This window comes from Ranitomeya variabilis, chromosome 3, assembly GCF_051348905.1.
Source record: "Ranitomeya variabilis isolate aRanVar5 chromosome 3, aRanVar5.hap1, whole genome shotgun sequence".
Lineage (NCBI taxonomy): Eukaryota > Metazoa > Chordata > Amphibia > Anura > Dendrobatidae > Ranitomeya > Ranitomeya variabilis.
The window spans coordinates 750,019,004-750,032,051 of NC_135234.1; positions in this window are offsets into that span (position 1 = coordinate 750,019,004).

A 13,048-nucleotide genomic window follows, 5' to 3' on the forward strand; every position below is an offset into this window, starting at 1 on the left:
AGAACTCGGATATGGGCCGACGTGTGTATGGCAAAAATTTTAATTTTCCACTGCCACGACCTCTCCCCAACACTCAAGGCCCACCGATGCCATTTGTTATGGTTGGTGATGAGGCCTTTCAGATGTGTAAAAACCTACTGAAGCCATATTCCAGTCGGAACTTGAACCACACTAAAAGGATTTATAACTACAGACTGACCAGGGCCCGAAGAACAGTAGAGTGTACCTTTGGGATTCTAGTCTCAAAATGGCACATTCTTGGGACAGTCATTAATCTAAAAATGGAGACAGTCGATGAGGTTGTCAAAGCCTGTGTGGTTCTCCACAATTACATAATGGGTAAGGAGCGACCCAACATTGAACTGGATGAACCAGTTGCAAACCCATTGCCAGATTACCAGCATCACCCGCTGCGGTCACCTGTTGAAGTTGGCCACATGCGGAACCAATTTGCTGCCTATTTTGATTCTGATATTGGACGTGTGGCATGGCAAGACAATATTGTGTAAAATGTCCTGTTGGGTTTGGGTCTGTACCAGTTATGTTTTAAATGTTACTAATATTTTTTGTTAATAAACTTCATGTTTTGATATCTTGACCGAGTCTCCAATGTATTTCCTCTACAAACCACTTATGTTGTTAGTGGTAAGGTAGTTGATGTCATTACGTCATGATTCTGTTCTGCAGTATCTATTGGACGCAGACTGAAGAGACGATGGAGGTATAATACTATGCAGATCTATACTCATCAAGTCAGGTGTCAGAAATAATGAATTCATGATGCACATATAACAGCCTCATGAATTCACTATTTCAGACACCTGTCCAGGTGAGTATAGATATGCTTTGTATAACCTCCATTGTCTCTTCAGTTTGTGTGAAATAGATTACGTACACTGAAGAAAAAATGGAGGTTATACACGGCAGTTCTCTACTCACCAGGTCAGGTGTCATATATAATGAGTTCATGATGCAGAGTTTTGTGCATCATGAACTCACTATTTATGACATATGAACTGTTGAGTATAGATCTGCTTTGTATTACTGCCATTTTCTCTTCAGTCTGTGACACAGATTAATCAGACTGAAGAGATCATGGAGAAAATACAAGTTATATTTATTTTTTGCCACCTCATAGCTCTATACCAAACACACAAAGCTGCAGTCTTGCACTTAACTACTGGAGCTATGAGTTGGCAAAAAAATATAGTGTGTGGCGCAGTGTTTTATTAGGTGCACGGTGTGTGTTGCCGGCGGCGGCGGCGAAATACACAAATAACCAAACATTATTGGGGGCAAAAAACATTATTATTTATTTTTTTAAACAAAAAAAAATTTAACTGCGCCTGCTTGGGGTAGAGTGACGGAACTGGGGGGTGTGTAGCTGTGAGGCCTGGCTAAGTGTGGATGACACAGGGGTGGCAGGAGAAGGGGCAATTAAAGTAGTGGGGTCTGGGAGTTCGGGGATAGGGCTTGATGCATGAGAGGGCTGAGACACACTGGAAGGGTGAGACAAACCTGACATCACAGACATATTGGGAGGTGAGGGGGGGAGGAATACAGATAGTCCACTGCTTTTTATTTATTTTCCCCTTTTTGGGATCTACGTGTAAGTCTGGGGAGCCTCGGTGGGCTCATTTGTTGCAGCCTGGTCGTGGTGGGTGACCTGTCAGGGTACGGCTGCTGCATTGTGCTCATAGAGTGGACAGCCATGCCAGAGTCCTGCTGCTTCATGGTGGTGGGGAAGGCCATGCCAGGGTCCTGCTGCATCGTGGTGGTGGTGGAGTGGAAGGCCATGCCGGGGTCCTGCTGCTGCATGGTGGAGGCAGTGTAGGAGGTCTAAGCAGGAGCAGCAGTTGTCATGGTGGTGGCAGTGGGCTGTCCAACAGCACTCGGCATGGTGGTGGTGCTGTAGTGGTGTCTGGCAGTGCTTGGAATTGAGGTGGCCATGCAGTGGTATGCAGCAGAGCTCGGCATTGAGATCAAGCATCACAGTGTTGGCACAGGTGGATATGCCACCACTGTCTGCTGAAAATACCGACTCTGCTGCATAGCCTGCACATAAGCAGCACTGCAGGCCTGCATGACACTAAGCTGGAGATCAGGAGTAAGGTGTTCCGACATGCCCTGTTCAATTTCATTTAAAAAAAAATGATGTGCTGGCCTCTGGAGGTCGGCTTTCACTTGGTCAAGGCTTTTGGTGACCTCCTGGATAAGTGTATTCATATGGTTTATGGCACTATCCAATCGGTCACCCATCGCCTTGAGTCCATCATGAAAGACCGAGCTCAAGTGCAAAAACTCGGGCATGAGTGACCTGTCTGAGGCCCTCTGCCGCTGCCAGGAAGAGCCCCCCCAAAAAAGAGGCAGAGGACTGGGACAGGGGAACACCTGATGGATCAGCTTCCTGGTCTCCAGTCTGTGTGGCAGGCCCACTTGCTGGAGCGCTGCTGGATGGCTGGAATAGGTCCGTGGCTGTCTGATGAAGGACCGCTCCAGAACCAGGGTCAAGAGTGCTGCTCCATGTGCTGTGAAAAAAGAAGAAAAAAACACATTACTACCAAACATTTACAAAAGTAAAGTGCCAACTCCTGTGGAATAGAACAATACAGATTAGGCAATCCAACACAACCCATTACACCACAAAAAATACTTACGTTCTCTGGGCAAGGGCCGGTCTCGAAAATGCAAGGATGCGGTGATACTTGTATTTGCAGATCCTTGCTCCAGAACCGCTAGGAACCCGGCTGTCACGATACTAGTGGATACAACTGGACACCAGTGGCTAGGTCAAAGAGACTGCAGACACAATGGTTTGAACAAGCAATATTGTATTTGTGATCTGAATGCAATATAGCATATAAGTCCAGATAAATGTTCAGTCAATCCGATAAACGGTAATAGCAGAGCTGATACTCTGCAACCCAGCATGCAAAGTCACTGAGCAATGAGTGCACAAGAATGTCCAGCACTGACACAGTCTCTTGCAGAGCAGAGGAACACACTAGCTCACTGGAGTTCTTACTTCACCGCAGGTGTGGTCAGGCAGAGGTTTCTGAAGTCAGGTGTTTAGCAATCACTCGGTCAGCAGGCAGGGATCCAGACGTGCAGGTTGGCAGAGGACTCCGCCATTAGGATAGGACCAACAGGGATCATAAGTCCAGGCTTGGGACTGCAGAGGAACAAGGTCCAAAACATAATACACAAGCAATGAAACAGAGCAAGTGCTGGCTTTATATACAGCTTTGGCAGGAAGCAAGATGGCCGACGTGAAACATCAAGTTCCATGTTAACTAAGGGCAAGTCTAAGGGCAAGAGAAACAAATTCCAGGACTAGATACTGACACCGGCTCTCTTGACGAAGGTCCTTGTTGAAACGATCCTTCATCGAGCGCCAACGTGTTTTGACTTTGAGCACTGTTGAAAAATATAAATAATGGTTAAACAATGCACTTTTGATGGTGATCACACAACTGTGTGTGATGAGAAAAACTTCCAAGAGTTTCTCTCATTACGCACAGTTGTGTAATCCCGGCCAAGGTCACTGCTGCAGCACACCACATTGCAATACTTGCAAACTGCATTTCGGATCCGAGTCGGGGTGTTGACCCAGCCATCCCACATCGCTTTGGCCACGTCATTCCATAGCCGCCGGATCGTCACATTGTCCGAGTGCTGCGGAACCCGGGTGTCCCACAACTGGACTCGCTCATGGACCAGGGAGATGAGGAGGTCATTTTCAATGAGGTCCTCATCCCATTCTGGAACCTAAAAACATTAATGTTGGAGAGAAAGAAGACAGAGACAAAAAACTGGCATGAATATTGAAAGTCAAGAAAAAAAAGGAGGCAAGAAGAAAAAGGTAAAGAAAGAGGAAAGTAAAGAACATTCAAGAATAGTAAAGTCAGGATACAATAGTCAGCCAGGTATACTTACACGCTGCCGCCTTGCCACCCGAGCGTCTCCACGCTGCTCCTGCTCAGCCTCTACCACAGTGGAAGAACTGCTCTAAAAAAAAGAAAAAAAATTGACATGTGTAGATGTGACAGTGAATACTTACCAATCTGAAGAGGTGAGTACTCCAGTGACATTTTCCCCTTGTGCAGGCCCAGGCCGTTGCTCCTCCTTCGAAGAAGATGACATTCTGATGCATACCGAAAGAAAAAAATGACTGAAATTAGGACATATAGAGCTAGAAAATAAAGACATTGGCTTTGATATACTCACATTGTTCAGAGACTTGTTTCCTCCAAGGTGCTTTCCTGCGTCTCGTCTGCTTCCCAGTCTGCTGTGTAGTGACCTGCCAATGCCCACTCCCTCCTTTTATCACTTTGTATGTGGGGGGTGGCTAATCAGTGTCTAGACATGTTTTCCTGTGGTGCAACGCATGCGTTCACATAGACCGTAATGCATTTTTTTGCCGCATTCCTTCCGCTAACAACCGCATACATTTCTAGGCGGCAAATTGACGCCTCTAAAATTACTACATATAGCATTTACAGCGTCAAACCGCAGATGACGAAACGACGCATGCGTCATTAAACGCGGCAAAACACAACCAATCGCAGACACCTGCGTCCCTAATGTTAAAGATAGGAATACATGACGCATGAGGAAAATTGCGGCACAAATGCTGCGGACACAACCGCAAATGTGAAACCAGCCTAAGACAGAAGCATAAACTTGGGTACCTGTACTGATATTGATACAGTGTTGTGATACCTTCATAATTGGGGACGCCCATGCAGTGTAGGTAATCTCCCAGGGGTCCTCTGTTGTTGCTTCTCTGAGATTCCAGACGGATAATGTTTAAAAGCCTCTTGGTGATTGATAATGTGAGTATATGTACTTAATCTTTATATGTGCTTAATCATTGTATCTTAATATGTACTTAACCTTTGTATGTTAAAATGTACAAAAGTGTACACAATCATACTATTCAATCATGCTATTCCTTTAATTTTGTACTTTAAAATAAAATTGCGTTATATCACAAGTATTAGCCTTCTTTAAAGCCATATCCGAACCTTAGTGTTAAAATCTTGGCAATACAACCTACAAGGGTGGCCCCATTTTACTTTTCGAGTGCACTATGGATCTGATGCATGAAGACCGGTGTTCTTCACGCTGGTCTTGATGCAGGAGTGTGGTGGAGTCAGACGCTCCTGATTCATGAAGAGGCACCAGACGAGTGGTATGAACCACTGTATTCGGTGGAGCTGGGTGAAACTAGCTTGAATACACCAAAAATTGCTAAATTTAGGCTAAGCTCTGAGTTGTGCCTAAACGTTGAGACTTTTCAAAGCTTTTACGCCAGAATTCTGTTGTGAAAGTTTAGATGCATCAGAACCTACGTGTCCTTTACAAGACCTCAAAGAAACTGCTGTAGTTTTCGGAAGCTGTGCCTGACTTGCTTTATGTGTGATTCGTGAAAATCTGTTGTGAGAATGAACAGAAGTGATTAGTTGAGTCTTGCTCTCCTCCAACATTGAAGAAACAATTAATAAACCAATTTTTTCAAGCCTGTCTTCAGTCCCACATTTCTGTGTTTTCGACGGGGACAGTTGACTAATGGCTCATTCAGATGTCAGTTTTTCGTCTCATATGACAGGGTCTGTTCACATGTTCATGAATTTTTTGCAGACCAAGTGGTCCTTGAAAAATCAGAAACTTTTCCAATATTGATCTAAGTGTCTTATCAAAATTGGCAATGCCAGCCTAAGGGTCCATGAAAAAAAAATTGGAATTTATGTAGCAAAACTTTTCAAAACATTGAGGTTTTCGCTCAGTTTCTACTCTGAAAACTCAGCAAAAAGACTCCCTGTGCCCATAGGTGTTGAATTAGAAGGCAGAGAAAGCTTTTTTACATAAGCGAAAAACTGATGAAAATCATACCAAACTCTGCTGAAAAACTCAAATTTTCCTGAACTGCTAGGTAGGAGATGGTAGTGAACTTTTATTCGGGTTTCTCATCTGGGAAAAACTGATGGAACTCGGACCAAAGTTGGATAAAACTCTGACAAATATTTGTTGAAACTAGGACTGTTTTCTCATAGTGAAAAAAACCCTGACATCTGAACGAGCCTTTAGTTCACACGTTACTTTTTTGATGCATTTTTTTTCTAAGGCAAATCCTGCTCTCCTGGCAGTTAGAAACTTGCTGCAAAAAAGCAGATTTTGCATAGTTTTTGCTGCATTTTTTACAGCTTTTTTCATGGTACATTTATCTATTGTGTATGCTGATAAAGTTTAGTGCAAAAAATAGATCTGATTCTACTTTATCGGGTTCTGGCACAAAAAAATACAGCAAAAATTGATACCTGCATTTTTTCATTTTTTGCACCATCCATTGCTTTCAATGGGCGAAGAATGCTGATAAAAAATGGAAGAGACACTGAAAGAAGTAACATGCTCCATTCTGCAAAAGTTTTAATCAAAATACTGAGGACAAAAAAAAAACAAGCTGTGTGCATGAGATTTCTGAAATCTCATACATTTTGCTGATATTATAAAACACAGCTAAAATTTGCATAAAAAAAGCTTTTTAAAAACTCATTAAACACAGTGTGAGCATAGCCTAACTCTGACATCTTTGGTGCCCACACGCACATTCAATTGTTGGTCGGTCTCAATAAAACCTGTGTGTTCAGCCTTGTGATGGTGAGATACTGTCTGTGGGGTATCATTCTGTCAATGTTCATATTTTTTCTGATTTTTAGGAGTGTTGTCTTGTTGCTCTGTATCATTCTGTGTATCCCCTCTAATGTGGTAACACAGCATTTAATCTTAATTATCCAGACATCTATTTTCAGAATATCAAGAAACACAGACTATTGTTCGTATGAGCCTGGATATTGTCTTTTGGGATGCTGTTAGCTGCAACTCATTGTAGTATCATCTTTGCAAGATGGTAACATTGGGTAACTAAACAATAGATGTTTGTTAATATGTTGATCACACATTGTAACAGGTAAGCTAGTTTGTAGGCCTGCAAAAGAGAGGAGGACAAACTAGGCTTATTGATAAAATACTCAAACAAAGAGAGTTAAATTCATCCCACCTCCTCCCTGACCTGGGGATGATGACTTAAAACTCCTCCCTTCTGAGAGAAGAGACAAGCTGGATCCTTTGTGGGATGTTGATGCTAAGGCCAGCACTCCAGAGAGACTTGTAAAAACCTGGATTGCCTTGGAAATACTGCTGGAGGAGCCCTATACAGAGAAGTATCTGGAGCTGCACTGCCATATCGATCTCTAAGTGGAGGATCGGGACTCTCATCTTGCGGGGTATTTATCCCGTTACTGGACTGTATTGTGTTCCTGGACTATTTTTTCCTCTGTGTGGTGGATTGTGTTATGGACCTTTCCGTTTGCTTGTAATAAAGGTTCTTGGGACTGTTCACTTATCGCTCTCTTTTTTGTGTGTAATTCCGGAGTAGGATCCCGTAACAAGTCCACCTTAACCAAATGTGTATGTTGGCTTTAAAGGGAGTTAGCTCCTCTTTCTAAAAGAGTAAAATTGCAGAGTATTTCTAAAAACAAATAGCTTTGCTTCTCACCCATGATTAAGAATTTTCTCCATTCTGTGGGACAGAGGGATTTTTAATTCTGTAGTTTTCTGCTCACTGCCTAGGTCACTGGCCGGCTTTGCAGTCTATCAGTGGTGGCAGTGCTCCAGCACTCCTCCAGCATTTCAGAGGCAAAGATACTTCTGCTAGCAGCATGGGACAGTGGTGATTCTGGCCAGTGGAGCAACAATGTTGCTGCTTTGAATTGAAAATCATCGGGAGCTCACTGCTCCCCCAGTAAGGAGGACACCATTAGACTGGGGAGCCATGTGCTTCTGGAGATGGAATATGTAACAACCCCTTTAAGTGAAAGGTCCGTTCTATAAATTACAAATGTGTCACTACTCTGTTGCCAGGTGTCCCAGGACTAGGGGCTCCTTCCCTGTCCCTAATGCTAGGGGTGTGATAGGTCGCACTGTTCCCCAGATTACTTCTTATGGTGAAGACGCTGGGGCCACGTATCTTTTCTTAACTCCTGAATCCACCCTCAGTCTGTACCCTTCCCCCACCCAGGGAAGAGGGGAGTAGTGGTGTATCGTAATACGTCAACCAGACTAACAAGGTAATATAAACAGGGATGCAGGAAGATAGCAATCATACAAATATACTCACACAAACAACAGAGGAACGCACCGGTGATTGGGGGATGGGGTAAAACCAAAGTAGGAGAAGAAGAATTAGCACACACCTAAAACCTAGCAACAGTCACAGATAAATCCACCAAACAGAAAGGAAAAGTTCAGCTTCCAACGTAGGCAAATATTTATTGAAAAATCTTTTTAAATGGCAGGGTTTCCATAGTTATAGCAACGCACTTCGAACACTGGCAACATTCTTTGTCAGAGCTCTCAAACTGGACCTCCGTGTGTCTCTGGTAAATTAGCCAGACATAGGGGCATAAGGAAGGAAGACTGCAGGATCCGACTACACAGTTTGTAGTCTGATACCATAGATACACATAGGTCCGCATAGGCGCTGTTAGACTCCAAACCAGATAAGATTTTTAGTCCCCATTATTGCAAACTTGCTTCATATTTTATTTCACAAGTTACAGAGCAATGAAAGAAATAGTTGTAAAAGTATACATGGGCTTTCCAGGATGAAACAAGGAAAATCCCATAGGGCAAAGCTGAGATACAGCAGAAAGCCATGAACCGCGTTTGTTTGTTTCACATCGGTGAGGAAAGATATCCAGAATCTCCCATGCATAGTCAGGCAAAACCAACAAGGAAATCCACGTTCTTCACAATAATCCCTCATGGCACATAACCTTTTATTTTCGATGCAAATTTAACATTTCTGGAGGACGCAACTGTTTTTGCAGCCTAATTTGCATATAAAATTAATTCATGAAATTAGTCTTATTTTGAAGAAAAATTCTCCTCCAGATTTTCTAATCTTGTTATAAAACTCCAGTAGTTACCGAACATATTTTACTACAATCTTCCTATGTGGAAATGTGATCAAAGACTCACAGGTCTTTTTCTTGGGTTAAGTTCACATGATGAGTTTTTGGTGCAAATATGCAAATTGCCTCTTTAAAGAGGAAGAGGACTAGAGCTCTATAGCGCCACCTGTTGGAAGCAGCGATCTTATAAGTAACTATCGACCCTGTATCGAGCCTTGCAATATGACTTAGGCTAAAAGCCAAATCAGAATCTCAATTTGCAGACGCGGTGTTTCAGGACATTGCCCCTCATCAGTGCAAAGTACTATTGCAAGGATTGTTAGAGGGTCTATAGTGAATTATAGGATCGCTGATGCCAAAGGGTGGCGCTATAGAGTTGTAGTCCTCTTCCTCTCTGAAGAGGCTATTGGCATATTTCATTTCCCAGAAGAGCATGCATGGCCTATAAGTCTCCTTATACTGACGTGCCAGACGTGGCATGTCACTCTCCACAAGGAAAAAACGTACCCCTTAGATCCCAGTCATAGCCTATCATCCCAGCCAAATCAGATCTCATACTTTGCACTGATGAGGGGCAATACGCTGAAACACCATGTCTGCAAATTGAGATTCTTATTTGGCTTTTATCCTAAGTCATATTGCAAGGCTCGTTAAAGGGTCGATAGTGACTTATAGGATTGCTGCTTCCAACAGGTGGCGCTATAGAGTTCTAGTCCTCTTCCTCTCTGAGGAGGCAATTTGCATTTTAAACCTACTGTATGAGTTAAGAGTGGAAGCAGAACTCACAAGCTTCTTCTTGGGTAAGTATTACACGATGGTATAAAAAATTGTTCAGAGTTTAATCCAGAAAAGTGGACAATTTTTTTCTTACTTGTCATCCATGTGCAATCAGTTTTTTTGAGCAGCTATTAATCAGTTACAAGACGATTTACAGTTTCCCATGTTACAGAATTGCAATATGTCTCTGTATGGCATCCGATTTTTTTAATGTGCCCATTGACTTCAATGGTTGAGTCTCATCCGTAGGAAAATCGCATTTTTTTTTCACACACCGAATAGGTCATCTGCACTGCTTCATGGGAATAACACTGGTCCGAGTGCGATCCGTCTTTTTAGTGGATTGCACTAGGAATGAAAATTCGGTCATCTGCACGAGCCCCATGAGTGGGAAAATTTATAAAGGCTAATATATAGACAGATGCCTCACAGCGCCGGGGTTCTGGGTTCAAATCTCACAAAGGACAACTTCTGTTTGTAGATCGTGTCCCAAATTATTATACAAATGATATTTTTCTCGTATTTTCCTATATGATCTGTGCAAATGACAGTCAGTCTAATAAAAGTCATCACCCGTTAGATTATACATCGAATTTTATTGAAGAAACCTCCCAATGATAATAATCTCCAAAATGAATAAAAAATTCAAATTATTAGGCACAGTAGAATTTCTAAATATTTCATATGTTTTAAAGAACTGAAAATGCTCATTTGTGGAATTTGCAGCATTAGCATTAGCATTGTCACATTCACTGAACAAAACAGCTATTTAACTCCCAAAACATCCTAACAGGCCAAGTTACATGTTAACATAGGACCACTTCTTTGATATCACCTTCACAATTCTTGCACCCATTGAACTTGTGAGTTTTTGGAGAGTTTCTGCTTGTATTTCTGTGCATGAAGTCAGAATCGCCTCCCAGAACTGCTGTTTTGATGTGAACTGCCTCCCACCCTCATAGATCTTTTGCTTGATGATACTCCAAAGGTTCTCTATAGGGTTGAGGTCAGGGGAAGATGGTGGCCACACCATGAGATTATCTCCTTTTATACCCATAGCAGCCAATGACTCAGAGGGATTCTTTGCAGCATGAGATGATTTTGCTCCTGAAGGCACGTTTCCGCTTTTTATACCATGGAAGAAAGTTGTCAGTCAGAAACTCTATATACTTTGCAGAGGTCATTTTCACACCTTCAGGAACCTTAAAGGGCCCTACCAGCTGTTTCCCCATGATTCCGGCCCAAAACATGACTCAACCACCTCCTTGTTGACGTCACAGCCTTGTTGGGACATGGTGGCCATCCACCAACCATCCACTACTCCATCCATCTGGACCATCCAGGGTTGCTCGACACTCATCAGTAAACAAGACTGTTTGAAAATTAGTCTTCATGTATGTCTGGGCCCACTGCAACCGTTTCTGCTTGTGAACACTGTTTAGGGGTGGCCAAATAGTAGGTTTATGCACCACTGCAAGCCTTTGAAGGATCCTACACCTTGAGGTTTGAGGGACTCCAGAGGCACCAGCAGCTTCAAATATCTGTTTGCTGCTTTGTAATGGCTTTTTAGCAGCTGCTCTCTTAATCCAATGAACTTGTCAGGCAGAAACCTTCCTCATTATGCCTTTATCAGCACGAACACGTCTGTGCTCAGAATCAGCCACAAATCTCTTCACAGTACAATGATCACGCTTAAGTTTTCAGGAAATATCTAATGTTTTCATCCCTTGACCAAGGCATTGCACTATTTGATGCTTTTCAGCAGAGAGATCCTTTTTATTTCCCATATTGCTTGAAACCTGTGGCTGCTTAATAATGTGGAACATCATTTTTAAGTAGTTTTCTTTTAATTAGAGTCACCTGGAAAACTAATTATCACATGTGTTTAAGGTTGATTTCAGTGATCCATTGAGCCCTGAGACACAATACCATCCACGAGTTTATTTGAGAAGCAAAACAATTAAATCTTTATGACACTTAAATCCAATTTGCATAATAATTTGGAACATGGTGCATGTTCTCCATAGGTTTCCTCCGGGTTCTCCAGTTTCCTCCCACAATCCAAAGGGTTGCTCGACACTCATCAGTAAACAATGTTTATGTAACAGCATCAATGACCTTTGTGACCTAAGATAAGTTTAAAGCCGCTTGCAATTCATGTTAATGTAACCGGTTGCACATACAGTGCACAAATTTGTACCGTTTCTCATATGTGGGCACTGACACAACTTGTCAGACACAACACCGTACTACTCTTCAACCTCCCCTGATGAGCCCCCTGAACGGGGGAGGAAACGCGTAGCGAGGCTACATACCATTTATGGGTAAAATTTAGCAGGTCTATTGTTGGGGACTGCCCTTGTGAGGGCAGGAGCAATGCAGGGGCACAAAAGGGAATGATAGAGGAAACCAAACTTTCCCTCATTGTCCCCCCCACCATCTTTTTTTCCTGCTCTTGCCTCATAAGCCTGCGATAGAAATAACAACACTGGACATTGGTGAGATCAAACCAATTGTTATTATGAGCACTGGTTATAATGAGCACTAGCACTTTATACACTGTTTTGGTTGTCTGAAAGTCAATGGTTGGCTTTATATTATGATTCTAGAGGACAGAGATAAAAGTTATATTTTAATGTACTATGCCCTCTCCTTGCTGAATTCTATTGTACCTACTTGGGAGGTTTCATAGAGGTTGGTTACAATTACAGTACCCATGCTGAGCTTTTCCTATGTGATGTAAACACAGCAGTCGCAGTGTTTCCTATGTGATGTATATACAGCAGTCATTGTGTCTCCTGTGTGATGTATATACAGCAGTCCTAGAATCTCCTATGTGATGTATAGACAGTAGTTGCAGTGTCTCCTATGTAATTTGTAGACAGCAGTCACAGTGTCTCCTATGTTATGTATTTACAGCAGTCAGTGTCTCCTATGTGATGTTTATACAGCACTTGCAGTGTTTCCTATGTGATGTATGTACAGCAGTCATTATGTCTCCTGTGTGATGTACAAACAGCAGTCGTGGTGTCTCTTATGTGATGTATATGGAGCAATCGCAGTGTTTCCTATGTGATGTATAGCAGTTTTTGTGTCTCCTGTGTGATATATATGCAGCACTCACAGTGTCCCCTATGTGATGTATATACAGCAGTCATTATGTCTCCTGTGTGATGTATAAACAGAATATGCGTTGTCTCTTATGTGATGTATATAAAGCATTCCAGTTTTGTGCAGGTCTATGATCTTGCCCCTGACTTCCTTATAAAGCTCTTTGGTGTTGCCCATGTTGTAGA